Source organism: Macrotis lagotis, chromosome X, assembly GCF_037893015.1.
Source record: "Macrotis lagotis isolate mMagLag1 chromosome X, bilby.v1.9.chrom.fasta, whole genome shotgun sequence".
NCBI lineage: Eukaryota > Metazoa > Chordata > Mammalia > Peramelemorphia > Peramelidae > Macrotis > Macrotis lagotis.
Window position 1 is genome coordinate 53,724,076 of NC_133666.1, and position 14,847 is coordinate 53,738,922.

The following is a 14,847-nucleotide window of genomic DNA, read 5'->3' on the forward strand; positions in this document are numbered from 1 at the left end:
GTAGTTTTTAATCATGTTTGACTTTTTCTGATCTCATGTGGAATTGTTAAATATACTGGAGTTGTTTGCCATTTCCTTCTTCAGAGACTGAATGACTTACCCAGGTCACAAGTTAGTGAATGTGTGAGCCTGGATTTGAACTCTGGTCTTCCTGATTCCAGGCCCATCACTTCATCCACCAAGCCACCTAGCTACTGGACCATGGCAGCAATCCCTTTGTTTCTCTATTTCCAATCTCTTCCCTCTAAGCAATCCTTCACACTGCTACCATTTTATAATTCTGATTTATGCACAAATCTCCTTTGCTCAAGGGGTGTGATTGTTTTTCCACTTCCTGCAGACTAAAGTCCAAACTCCATAGCCACACATTCATAGCCTTGTGGCATGTAGCTCCTACCTAGGCCTCTAACATTATATTCCCTTCTTCTCTTTGAAGCCTTTTTCATCCTAGCCAATCTATTCTCTTTATTGTTCCCCAAACTTTTGATTCACATTCTCACCTTGGAATCTTTGTTCACTTAATCCGTCAATTTATCAATGTTTAATTCTTCCTTCAAGACCTAGCTTATATTGTTCTCTGACAGTGCTAGCCCCCAGTAACTGTTCCTTTCTCTAAACTCTAGTCACGCTTATTTCTTGTCTCATTCATTTGATATTTGGCTGATGCTTCTTTCTACTGTTATTTGTATCGTTAATTGTTTGTTCTTTGTCAATCACATTTTGAGCTCCTTGGAGGTAGGGACTTTGTCTCAGATCTTTGTGTTTCTGTGGTATGGAACAACTTAGAAATTCAATAAAGGTTTATTAATGACAGAATGCACAAAATTAGTCCATGACAGTAGCCACAAACAAATAGAAATGGGAGTAATTAACAAATACATAAGGAGTCCTACAGGTCACATATTGACTTCAAAAACACATTGTAAAATTATCTAGGTTGTATTATATCTTTTTTTATTTCTTTAAGTATTAGCCAGTCACATTTTAATCTGATTTGGACCACTGTTGGGAGTGTTGTTAGTCATATGTGGTCTATGGATCACATATTTTATACTTTTGCTTCTATCCACTGTACCACCTAGCTGCCCACCAGAATGATACTCTTATCACAATTATTATATCTATTGATATGCCACCTCTTATATAAGAAAATAAACCCGAATCCAGTTGTGGGAATGCTGCTGCTTCTCTCAGAAAATAGATGAGCTTCTTTTTGAATCCATTAATAGTTTCATAACTATTATGTATAATATTTCTTTTTTAATTTCATAATTTATTTTTAACATTTTTCTTTTTAAATTTTGAGTTCAAGATTCTCTTCCTTACTCCTATCTCTCCTCTACCTTCCACTTCTCCTCTACTCACTGAGAAAGTAAACTCAATATCAATTATACATGTGAAATCATGCAAATCATATTTCTATATTATCTATATCACCAAAAAGATGAAAGTAGCCCTCATAATTCTTTAGCATCACCATCCTATCTAGCACAATGCTAGGCAATGAAGGGATGGAAAAAGAATGAAAATTTCATATAGTTAGGAGTGAGAAGTTGTGGTGGACAGGAGTCTCTCTTATTGATGTAAATTCCTAAAGACACTTGTCAATCCTGGTTAGCTCTGTACTCATTACTCATATTTTTTTCTTTCCTAAGCCCCAGTGCTTGCTCTAATCATGACACTCCCCTGCTTGAAAAACTTGTCTGCTTTTTTTCCTCTGGCTGCCAGGCTCCATTCATTGCCTTAATTTGGTATTGGCCTATTCCCCTATTCCCATGAAGATGAGAACACAGCCTCATATCTTCTTCTTGCTTCTGGCCCTGCAGGAGTATGGGGTCCTTTTATAGCTTTCTAAATGAAGCTAAGAAGATTCTTCCTATGTTCCCAACCCCTTCCCTTTTTCATTTATATCCTGAAGGAAAAGATAAAAGTACATACAGTGTACCTTTAGTGCCAGTAGTAGCATTTAAAACACTCAAAGGTCTAAATTAATAGGATTCATTTCTCTTTTCTAAGTAAGGTACAGAGAAGTCAAGACCTCTGGTTGGGGTGAGAAAATAGAACATGAGATTGGATTACTGATGACAAGACTGAAGTCATAACTATGGGGGTTTACTTTTCCCTTCTCCTTTACCTCTGTGAACCCTTCTTTGGACTGGTACTGAGAGGCAATAAGATGTGAGACTGGGGTTGAAGGAGGACAAAGTCATCACAGCAGCAGCAGGACTTACAGAATCAAATAGAAGGAAACCAAAGTCTACTCACCTGGGGCTAATAGGGGGTTATAGATGTGTGTGTGTATGGTATAGTTCTTTAGGGATTACTTGTATATAATTTTTACTTGTTTAACCTAGCTTCTCCTTCCTTGTTTTTTTTTTCTTTTGAACACAATTATTGGGAGGAAATTATGTAAGTATTTTGGTCCGGATCTGCCCTCACCCTCATTGATCTTAGAGATTCTCATCCCAATTTACTATCACTGACTCACCCAGAGTTATACAGCAATCAATGGCAAAGTTAATTGGAATCTCTATTTGGTAACATTTCTGTTAGCTTGTGCCACTTAAAAAGAAGACAGCTTTAAGTGAATCTGCAGGTGGCATGAGTACATTGGAAAATTGGCTGCCCCTTGCTCTTAAAAGATTTCTGAATGGTAGTCTTTGGATTTGGGGTATCCCTCTTTTTTGAGTTTCAGATTTGGGACTCAATCATCTTTAATAAAGACAGAAAAGATCTGTTTTCCTTGCCACAAAATTTGCAATAAATTTAGCAGGCAATAGTCTTGTGACTATAGCCCAGAGAAAGGAGAAAGGAGATAAAGAAAAAAGGAGATGAGGGGATTAAGTTGAACAGTGAGCTGAAGAGTGAGGGATGACTAGGTCTTTCATCTACAGCTATTCCTTTAAGTTAACTCATTGTCTACCCCAGCAAAGATAAACACATTATAAGACTCCTTGCTGGCCAGGTAATTGCTTTTGCTATTTCAGAGTAGGAGGAAAAAACAGGGGGAGAGGGAAGAAAGAGAGTTGTACAGAGAAAACATTTTTCATAACTTATTTCTCAAAATGAATAGGGATGTGTGCATGTATGTTTTGTGAGAGAAGGTAAGTAAAAGCTACACACTTCCTCAAGAAATTACAAAATTGCATTGGTCATTTGGTCATAGGAGATAAAATCTGTTCCCCTAGAATTTATCTTTAATGTCTTCAGAACTACTCCTGTTACCACTGGCCTCATTACTTTAATCACCTTAGATATCCATTTGAAGGAACTGGCCCCAGTTTTCTTGGTTTGCCTAACTGATAAATCCAATCAGAAATTTTCTCTTGCTCAGTCTCTAGACATCAGCTTTCGGGGACAAAAATACTTCTTAGGTCCAGGAGCAAGTGTACTACTCCACCATTTATCAATTCATGCCATGTATTGAGAACTGTAGGCTACTAACTAGGCACTATATAGAAATATAGAAGAAATTGCAGACGATACTCTGATCTTGAGAACCCTGATATGTATCATGGCACTCTTTTTCCTCAACATTTTTCTGGACCACTCTTTCAAGACACCTATATTTCTTTAGTTTTCCCATTCTTCTTTGTGATCTAAACCTGTAATAAAATGACTTTTCTGTCTAAAGTTTTTTAAAGCATTCAAATAAATAGCCTTAAGTCCTACTAGCCAAACTGACTTGATTGAATACTTTTTGTGCCATCTGGCTTGGGGGTGGGGTGTGGCAAGGTTGGAAGGGGAAGAAGTATAATGAAATTAAGAGAGAGAGGAAAACAATTTTACCCCAAAGTGGTAATAAAAATTATTCTTTTGTCCCATATTTTTGGTCTCATGAAGATGTCTCTTATCAAACCTTATGATCTTTAGTAGTAAACCTGTTCTTTTAATGGAAAACATCACAGTGTCATCAATCTCAACTTAATTTAATTGGACAAATAATTTATTAGAAAATACAAATGAAGGGCGGCTAGGTGACGCAGTGGACAGAGCATCAGCCCTGGAGTCAGGAGGACCTGAGTTCAAATCCAGTCTCAGACACTTAATAATGACCTAGCTGTGTGGCCTTGGGCAAGCCACTTAACCCCAGTGCCTTGCAAAAACTAAAAAAAAAATACAAATGAAAATATATTACTGTTTCTTCCATTGAAGACTTTGGTCTTTGCATATGAGCTACATATTAACTTTTTAAATCCAGTATTAGAGTCTAGATTTGTGTAGGAAAGGTCTGGGTTCAAACTCTTGTGGACTGGCAACTTGCTTTGAAACTTAGTCTTCAAGAATTGCCTGGGATATTAAAAGGTTGAGAAATTAAGAAGTTTTCAGATCTCAATTTTGTATATGAGAAACTGAGCCTTATAGACTTGCCTAAGATCACTGAGCTAATTAACTGTAGGCCCAGGACTCCATATTTTTGACCCCAAATTACTAGACTTTACAGTATCTCACTCACAGACCCTCATTCAGTCTACTAAGAACAAGAATAATTTGGAGGTTCTGTAGTTTCATGAGATTTTTTTTGTGCTTTGAAGCTGAAATATTTGTGGACTCAGAAGGAGACTCAAAGGAGTAGATTTATTCTACACAAATTAAAGAATTCTCTGAAATGAGACACTGATTATTATTCTTGTCATCTTTAGAACTCTGATGTTCAAAGTGACAGTAATACCAAACCATTCGACTATGAAAAGGAAGGAATATTCTCCCATAACACAATGGATAATTACATTTTTTTGCATTTGCTGGTGTCATCTGACTACCCACTTGGACAAAGGGTAATTCTTAACAGCTTGATATAGTCCAAAGTTGATCCCCAAAGCACCCTAGAATATGTGTCCTCACCCCATCAGTGATGGCTAGTAGCTCAGTGACTCTGGCAAGAATGATGGTAGAGGTAGTAATATAGAACTGACTATGAATGAATATCAAGTCTCTGTCCTGCTGGATTCCATTCTTATATCTTTGTATAGCATTTTAAACCAAAGAGTTTAATTAGTTCATAAAAGATCTGATAGACCTCCATACTGTCTAAGTCCTCGATCTGATAAACAGTACAGAGGGTAAAAACTATGTCCAGGATAAACTCTGCCTATTCACAGGAGAGAAGGTCATGCCACATTCCAAAATATTCAGATACACCTATATGTCATGCAGAGACTCCACAAGAAGTAGGAAAAAAGTGCTGTGTTCAACACAGGATACAAGGGCTGTGATAATTTTTTTGAATCATCTTGAAGGCCCTTCACAGCCATCTAATGCATCCAAAGTCACATGGAAGACCAAGACCCCACAAATAATAGGATTTCAGCTCTCTAGCCAAGAGACTTCAAGCTCATATAGTTCAATTTTCTCTTTCCACAGATGATGTGTGTGTCTTCTGTGGGACCTAGGTAGGATAGCTGTGGGAGGTTGGTTGAGTAACACAGACTCTAACTAATACACATACCTCTGGAAGATATGCAGGTTGGGTTGGTTGAGCAAGCTCATGCCTCATGGGAGCTTCAATTTTGGATGAACTCTTTTCTCTAGGTGTTCTGAAATGTGTTTTAGGCTTTCTGTATTAATTAAGCTTGTTCAATTCTCTTCCTTCTCCTTCTACCTCTCTACATATAGGGTAGCCTTCGCAATCAGCAAATCTACCAGAGGATATATCACATGTATAGAAACTGTTACTTCAAAACAATAGTTTTGATTTTTCTGGAAAACTCTTGAAGTTACTTAGAAACATTAAATTTACATCCCAATGAATTGCACTGAATAAATACAACAGGAATTGGGTGGTGGTTTTTCAAACTACTTAACCAGGTACAACTCTGCAAAGTCACATGCTGGAAGGGAGAGAAGAGTGCACCTGGCTTCTGTTAACACTTGTGCTCTGCAATTTATTATGCTTTCAAGTCACTTCTGGGAGCAAAGGGAAAGAGAGGGAGGTGGGAAAGAAAGACTTACTACCATTTCATGATAAGCCTTCTTCAGGGTCCACCATTTGAATATTGGCATGGTAAATACTGTGCCATTCCTCAATGTATCATAGTTCCTTCAGCTGTTACCTTTTACATCTAGTCCTTCAATTAAAATAATCATTTTTAATATGCCCTTCTTTGCACTGAAGGGACACCACTATGGGTCAAAGTGTCTTTTAAGTCTTATTACCACTTGTAGTTTTTCCAGGATAATTTAGGTGGCAGAAAGATTGACTTTTCCCCCCTTCTAATCATCTAAACAATTCCCTTCTGTTCTTTTAATAATATAGTTTTTGATGGTAAATTTAAATGAAGGAACAAGTGCCTGTGTATTCTTGAATCTACTCTTTAGAGAATATAAAAATAGAAGTTCCTAAGAATTCCTAACTTCATGTTTTCAGGAATTATGGGAAAGGGTTAGGTTAGTGTTTTGTACCGTAAGACTGAATCATTTTTAGCAAGAGTTTATGCTGGGGCAGCTAGGTGGCGCAGTGGATAGAGCACCGGCCCTGGAGTCAGGAGTACCTGGGTTCAAATCCGGCCTCAGACACTTAATAATTACCTAGCTGTGTGGCCTTGGGCAAGCCACTTAACCCCATTGCCTTGCAAAAATCTAAAAAAAAAAGGGTTTATGCCAGAAACACTTGCAGGTTTTAGATTTGAACATTTCTTTGACAGAAAATTTGAAAAATAAAATTTGTACCAGAAATATGTGGGTAAGTGGTGGATGTATTGATAGATCAGAGTAGGCCTCTCTAAATTGTGTAAAGGAAAAAAACAGCTACCCATGGAGTCTCATGGGAAACTGAGTGAGCTAAAAACTGATGAGATACCAACAAATGTCAATTCAGTGCTTAGCCCCTTGGAAGTATTTTCATTTGATGTTGATATTCCTTAGAAAACTTTTGAAGCTATTATAATTACAACTCAGTGTAGGTAGAGGAGAAAAAAGTATAGTACCTTAAAATTTTCATAGTAATATATTTTTATATTCATATCTACTTATCTAGTTACCTTCATATATTCAAACACACACATACAGAGGGTATCTCCAAAAATTTTAAAGTGGCATTAAGCTTTATACAGGGCTGGACAATTTGAGGAAGAAAGGTATTAGAAGACAACACAGTATTCTGCAGCTATTGAAGAGTAATGAGGGTGCAAGGATAGTATGGCTAAGGGCAGAGATGGTGTAGAACAAAATCAGAAGGACTTCTAACAGATGCCAAATCTTCTGTTGACTATGATACTTGGCTTCTATTAAAACAATTCTACTGAATAGAAGATGTAACTTTTTGAACAGAACAGTTAAATCATTATTTCCAGGGCTTCCAACTGTTCTTCTGAACAGTTATTGACACACCTGGGTCTTGATGGCTTCCTGGATTGTTTCCGTTGGGCTGGACATAATATGAATTAATAGTGTCTCTATCAGTCCATTTCTTTTGTTTTAGGTTGTTTTTTTTGTAAGGCAAATGGGGTTAAGTGGCTTGCCCACACAGCTAGGTAATTATTAAGTGTCTGAGACCGGATTTGAACCCAGGTACTCCTGACTCCAGGGCCGGTGCTCTATCCACTGCGCCACCTAGCTGCACCATTATCAGTCCATTTCTAATAATAATTTGTTACTGACTTCTAGATAATTTCTTAATCAGTTTACATTTTGGTTTTCTCAGAAAAGGGCCAGTTGGAGGGAAAATGATCAAGGTAGTGATCAGTTTGTTGTTTGAAACCCCTTTTTCTTCCATGAAGAGTTGATATTAATAGATTCTTGTCCATCATCTAGGTTATATATGCAAATGGAAGGCGAGTGTTTTGGAAATGCTTTAACCCAAAGAGTAAGCCAAATATGATGATTATATAAGTTCTAAATTACAGATATAGTGACTCTTTAGGATATATAGGACCTTGTGACATCCCTGAAGATAAACTATGTAGCTTGCTACATTTATCCATCCTATGCTTGAACTTAGGGTTTTACATAGCCTCTTATATACCACTACTTACTTTAGTATTCTAAAAATTTAATTGGTCTGATGATTTTATGTTAGGAATTCTATCCCTTTGGTATTTGTGCCCCCCACATTTTTATATTACCTGTTACAAAGTAGGTACTTAATAAATACTTGTTTGCTTGGTTAGAGAAAAAATGTATCTTACTTGAGGGTGGCTAGGTGGCGCAGTGGATACAGCACCGGCCCTGGAGTCAGGAGTACCTGGGTTCAAATCCGGCCTCAGACACTTAATAATTATCTAGCTGTGTGACCTTGGGCAAGTCACTTAACCCCATTACCTTGCAAAAAATGTATCTTACTTTATGGAATGAATGTATTCCTGAAAAGTTGGCCTTTATATGTATTTCATTAAAAACAAAATCATATTTTTCTATTTATTTCCATCTGAAATGGAAGGTGACTTGCTATGAAAAACCATTCGGCCTAAAAATGTCTTATCTGCTAGACCTCCATTAGACAACCATTTATTAAGCAACTACTATGTTCAACACACTCTATGTGAAAATTTATATTTTTGAATAGTAACACAATCAAATCCATCAATAAAGTATAAATACTATGCTAAACATGTTTTCTAAGTTGGATTTCCTAATGACAGGGGAGAAAGGACTATGTTTTGTGTATGACTTAACTCTTTAAATTCAATCTATTGATTTCTTGCCTATCCTAAGGCAAATATTCTCTTTTAAAACTTCAGGTTTTTATCTCCTCTGTCTAAAGGCTTTGGTGTTGTGTTTTTTTAATGTGGTATCTATTAATTGTCTATTCTTAGCTTTATTTGTTCAAGTGTTTAATTTCCTTGGAAAGTTCTTTATGGTAAGAGTTAGCTATCTTCTGCACAGCCGGAGTAGCAAATGCTGGCAAAAACACATTAACATGGTTTATTGTTTCTACCAATGGAAATTTACATTTGGTATGTCTCCATTAAGAAAGATAGACCCTGGGGCAGCTAGGTGTCGGAGTGGATAAAGCAGCATCCCTGGAGTCAGGAGTACCTGGGTTCAAATCTGGTCTCAGACACTTAATAATTACCTAGCTGTGTGGCCTTGGGCAAGCCACTTAACCCCGTTTGCCTTGCAAAAAAAAAAAAAAAAAAGATAGACCTTATTTCAAGTAGTTTGAAGAATTTCTTCCATATTTTCCATGGATTTTCATATTGTCTTCAGACATGAAATTCAGATAATGGCAAAAATTTAGAACTGACTTTTAGGTCACTCTATAAATGACAAAAGAACTCTGGTGGTGATCAAGAAAAGTATCATATATTCAAGCATCAGTTCTACCTAGCAATTTGTTAAAAGTCTAACTGTGACATATTTTCATAATGTTCTGAAGTTTGCCTTCAAGAAGATACATGTTGTCTCTACCTTAGAATCTTAATACTCTGAAACTTTGAAACATATTTAAAAATCATAGTAAAATAATTCCATGCAGACCATTTGAGATGGCCTTTTGTCATAGAAATTTTTGCCACTTAGCAGCATTATAAGATGGTAGTAGGCAATTAATTTGTAAAATTAGTCACATTTAAGCTGACTTTGACAACAATAAGATATACTCTTAAATATAATTTTGAGAGTAAGTGCTATGTTTAGAAACATCATGAAATGTCCTATTATTAATTGTACGCTTAAGAATCATACTTAAGATTGTAAATGCCAGTGCGTTATGTTTAGGTTTCTAAACTTTTGGAATTAAGGACTTTGACCTGGAATAGTTGCTACTGCCCTTTCATTGAGTGAAAGCTATTGGATGCATTTTTGGTTTGTTAATTAATTGTTCTCAATGATGCCAAGGGCCACCTGGAGCAAAAGACTTCTAATCTTGGTTTCTTCATTGTCTCACCTATCCTGCTTAGGGCTATATAAAGATCAGACTAGCAGGGAGTGAAGTAACAATTATTCAGTGAATTTAGGCTCAGTATCACTGAACTGATTTTGTGAAATTATTTACCAAATCCTTATCCTTACCAAACATTCAAGCTAAGAAGGTGCATAAGAATCCAACTGGATTTTTGGTTACTTGTCTATACTAATCAGGGATGGTTCTATGTGTATCTTTTTTGTATTTGATGATGCCATTTGAAGGGCATTAAAATTCACCCTGTCTTGGCGACTTTTCAAGGTTAGAAAAGAAGGAATGAATAAATGAGCTTGTTTAAAGTTTATATTTTTAATCTCAGATTCTGGAAATCTTAGGAAAGAGTGTGAGGGTGCAATTTTGAAAATGGGGTTGTTACTTAGTATTGAAATGGACTAACCCCACTTCCTCTTCTGCAGTCCCCCCATATTATGGACTTCCCAGTCCTCACTTACTGCAATCATATGTCTTTCCTACTTCCAATTTGGCAAAAGTTTTTAATCCAGCAAGAAAAACCCCCAGAGAGCCATTTCCTGTAGGTATCAATCTGTCTGTCACTGTGATCCATGTGGAGCTTAGAATCGTTTTTCACTTTATAAGACCTAGCTCACAGAGGAAACAGCAATAATTAAGTGCTAAAGAAGAACCCTGGGAGATGTGGGGCTGAAAGAGGAGCAGAAAGAAACTCATTTAACAAAGTAAGAGGAAGAGTGGCCAGTGGAGGCTTAGTGACAGCCTTTCCAAAAATATCCACAGAGCCATGGTAACTAGACAAATAAAAAAGGCCCCATAAGACCTAGCTAAAGGATGCCATGTCCCCTTAAAGGAGGTGTAAGAGGTAAGGAAAGCCTGATCAAGATCTTCAGCTTTCCATCTCTCAGACATTTCAGACCCAGAGGTTGAGACTAAGGATTTACGGATAGCTTAGAGAACTTGAGAGAAAATGCCTATTGCAACAGGACTACCACTTTCTGTAACAACCCTGCTTAGTCACAAAAAATTGAGAATAAGAAAATATTTACATAAGTCAGCCATTTGTTAGGAAGACTTCCATAGAAAATCTGCATGACCAAGGCAGAATACATCTTTGCTTTTCAGAGGGGCCTGATTTTAGACCTTGCTTGGGCAATAATTTCCAGTTTAAAATCTTTCCTGCTTAATTAACAGTCAATTCTTAGTATCCTTATTTAGAGAGAGCAGCACAAGTAATGCTAAACATCAGCTAAATTGAGTCATTGTTCCTTTGACTTTGGCATGGATTGTATAGTACTCTTCCCCAAAATTTGCTCACCTTTGAATATACATACATACATACATACATACATATATAATTCTATATCTATAGTTGATATTGACATTAATGGACATTTCCTGTTCTAACTTACATGAAGATATCAAGACTATGACTTGAAAATATGTATATTAGAAGGCCAATAACAGCCTTGGCTTAAGAACTTGATCTGATTATCCCATGCAGTGACTAATCTGTGTGGGGATAAGTGAATGCTGACAGGTTTTCTAATTTTCATTTGTATGATCTCAGGTGAGTCAAAAAGTGTTGATGCCTGACTCTGGCCTAAGTCCTACCAAGATGACTCATTTTTTATCCCCCCAAACCCTTTGGACCCCTATAATGTATTTCCATACCTATGGAAATATAAACCTCTATGAAAATGTCATTGGTATTGTTCCACTAGCTAGATCCAACTTGCCTGGAAAATTCCCCAAATGACAGAATAGGACTAACAATCCATGTGACATCACTCAAGGATGGGGCTGAGGTCAGAACCTAGTTGTCAATGACCTTCTTCTTTCCTAACCAAATTGCATTTTTATGAGTTAATTCCCAAATTTCTAGCTAGTTTGTATAGGTTATAGTATTTTTACTTTTTAAATTTTTATTTATTTTTAATTTTTATTGCTATCTTGTTTCCACATCACCTTTATGTGCAAATCTATCCTTCTCCCCTACCTTCCCAGCAAGCTATCCGCCATAAAAAAAAACATACATTAAAAGAGAGAAAAACAGTTCAGCATAACTAACTAGCATATCAGCCAAGTCTGATGAGATATGATAGGCAATGTACTATATTCATAGTTTTCATTCTTGGCAAAGAAGGAAGGAAAATATTTTCTCATTTCTTCTTTAAACTTGGTTATTATAATTATACAATGTTTAGCCTTTAAAAATAAATTTTACTAATAATTTGTTTATACATCATCTATATTGCTTACTATATCCTTCCCAGAGATCTCACCCATATAAGGAATTTTTTAAAAGGAAGGAAAAAGTTCATTAAGACTAACCAAGCAGGGGCAGCTAGGTGGCGCAGTGGGTAGAGCACCAGCCCTGGAGTCAGGAGTACCTGAGTTCAAATCCGGTTTCAGACACTTAATAATTACCTAGCTGTGTGGCCTTGGGCAAGCCACTTAACCCCATTTGCCTTGAAAAAACCTAAAAAAAAAGACTAACCAAGCTATCAAAAAAGTCTTACGTTCTGTGCAATGTTGAATAAACATGGTTCCCCCTCCCACTTATGCAAACAATCAGAGAGATATATTCTTATTTTTCCCCCCTCTGGTGTAAAGTTTGTCCATTATGATTTTGCAACTTTGATTATTTTGTTGTTATTCTTTCCATTGTTTTCATTTTTCCTCTTGTTATAGTTTTTATATATTGTTTTCTTGGTTCTGCTTATTTGATTTTTCTAAAATCAGGATCCTCAGTAGTATGCCCTCTGAGAAGCAAAGATGTAGTCTGCAATGGTCCTGCAGTTTTTCTGTAGGAGATCCCCTGATAAATGGATGACATCTAAGTATTCCCTTATTCTCAATTTTTTTGACTCAGCAGAGGTGGTAGGGAATGTAGTGGTCCTTTTGTTACAATAAACATTTTCTCTGGAATGACTGAGAGTTAGAAAACTAAAGATCTTGATCAGTCTTTTCTTCCTCTTGTCCCTTCTTTAAGGGGACATGGCATCCTCTAGCTAGATCTTACCAGGGCTTCTCTTGTTTGTCTAGTTGTTATGGTTCTGTGGATATTTTTTGAATGGCTGTCACTAAGCCTCCACTGGCCATTCTTTCCCTCACTTTGTTCATAAATCTTTCTTTGCTTCTTTGTAATTATTGCATTCAATGTTTCCTATAGCACAGTAATTCATGAACTCTGAATTACATTTTTTTGAATCGTAACTTTTTATCATTACATCATTACCTATGACTTATGAACCCTGACTATGTTCATCTTCATCATGATCTCCATTTCTTCTACCCCTTTTATTTTTTCCTAGACCCTGCTTATATTCTGCTAGTTTTAACTCTACTCCCCTCGCTATCGTGACCCCTGGTTCAACTCTCTAGGATACATTACATTTAAATGTCTTTATCCCCTTGTCACATCACCAATCAGAATTTGTCAAACCTCAACCTTGGATTGCTGTTGTTTGTTCATTTCAGTCATGTCTGAGTCTTCATGACTCCATTTGGGGTTTTCTTGGTAGAGATACTAGAGGGGTTTGCCATTTCCTTCTCCATCTCCTTTTACAGATGAGGCAAAAAGGGGGAAGTGATTTACCAAGGTCATACAATGAGTATTATCTGGGGCTAAATTTGAACTCAAGATTATGAGTTTTCCTTTCTTCTGGCATGATACTCTATCCACTTTGTCATCTGGCTGCCCAAACCTTGAATCACTTATAGCTTATATTTGTAAAGTGTTTAGCACAGTACCTAGCACAAAGTAGCTACAATCTAGCTATTATTATTATTATTGTTAATAATAATAATAATATTATCATTATCAATTACTACCTTCATCCTCTTGTATTCCTCAATGAGGATAGAGAAAATTGCCTAACAGTGCTAAATACATATTTTTATTATATCATTTTAACTGAGTCCTCATTACAGTAAGACATACATTTTGATCCCCCATAATTTGCCTTCACTGTGGTCCTTTGAAACCTTTTTATCCTTCTTCAAATCTTCCATAGCATGTCGCAAACCTCTAATGTAAGGACTTCACGTAAGAACTTGATGTCATTTGTCAAAAAGTTTTGCTTCCCAAAGTTCCCCTTTTCCCCTTCATTCCCTTCTCATATCACTTAGACACTTTCCTCTAATATCTTCTCTCCCACACCTGACTTACTTAAAGAAGTGGGTTTTCACCTTACTAATGTCAACCCTCTACATGCACCCTTGATTTCATTCCCTCCTATCTTTTTCAACAGATTGTACCCCTTTGCTATGCCTCCCCTCTGTCTCCTTATCTGTTGGCTCCTTTCCTGCTTCTTACATTCTTATGTCTTCCCCATCTTTAAAAAAAAACCTCACTTGACACAACTATTTTCCTTGTCTATAACAAGTTATTTATTCTAGGTGCCTTCAGTTCCTCTCCTTTCACTCTTCTAAACCCTACACAATCAAAACTATTCTCTTCAAGGTTACATCTCTTAATTGCCAAATCAAATAGTCTTTCGTCAGTCATTATCCATTATGATCTTTTTGCAGTCTTTGACCTGGTTGATCACAACATTCTTCTGGATTTTCTCTTCTCTCCTGGTTTTCCTCCTACCTATTTGATATTTCCTTCACAGTCTCATTTGCTAGATCTTTACCCAGGTCATGCCCTCTAACTGTATCTCCCCAAGACCCAGTCCTGAAACTACTTCTCATTTCCCTCTATACTTTCTTGCTTGATGATCTCATTCATATCATAGGTTCAATTATCTCTATGGAGATTGTTCTCAGGTCTCTCCCAAATTCATATTACCACTGATCTTTTGAATATCTCTTATTTAAATGCCCCAATTGACATCTCAAGCTCAATATGTCTAAAACAGAACCCATTTACTTTAACTTCTGACCTTCCTGACTATTTTTGAAGTAACCTCATCCTCCTGATCACCCAGGTCTATAACCTTGATGTTATCTTTTTTTGTATTCCCTTCACATTGTTCATATTGTTGCTGAATTTTTGTCATTTCTGCCTTTACAACTTCTCTTTT

The 14,847-nt window shown here is 36.6% G+C and overlaps 1 protein-coding gene across 1 annotated transcript in view; it reads left to right on the plus strand.

The window, feature by feature from the left end:
- LOC141498669 (connector enhancer of kinase suppressor of ras 2-like) overlaps positions 1-14,847 on the plus strand; it is a 392,492-nt gene that overhangs the window by 66,823 nt on the left and 310,822 nt on the right. The window lies entirely within an intron of this gene.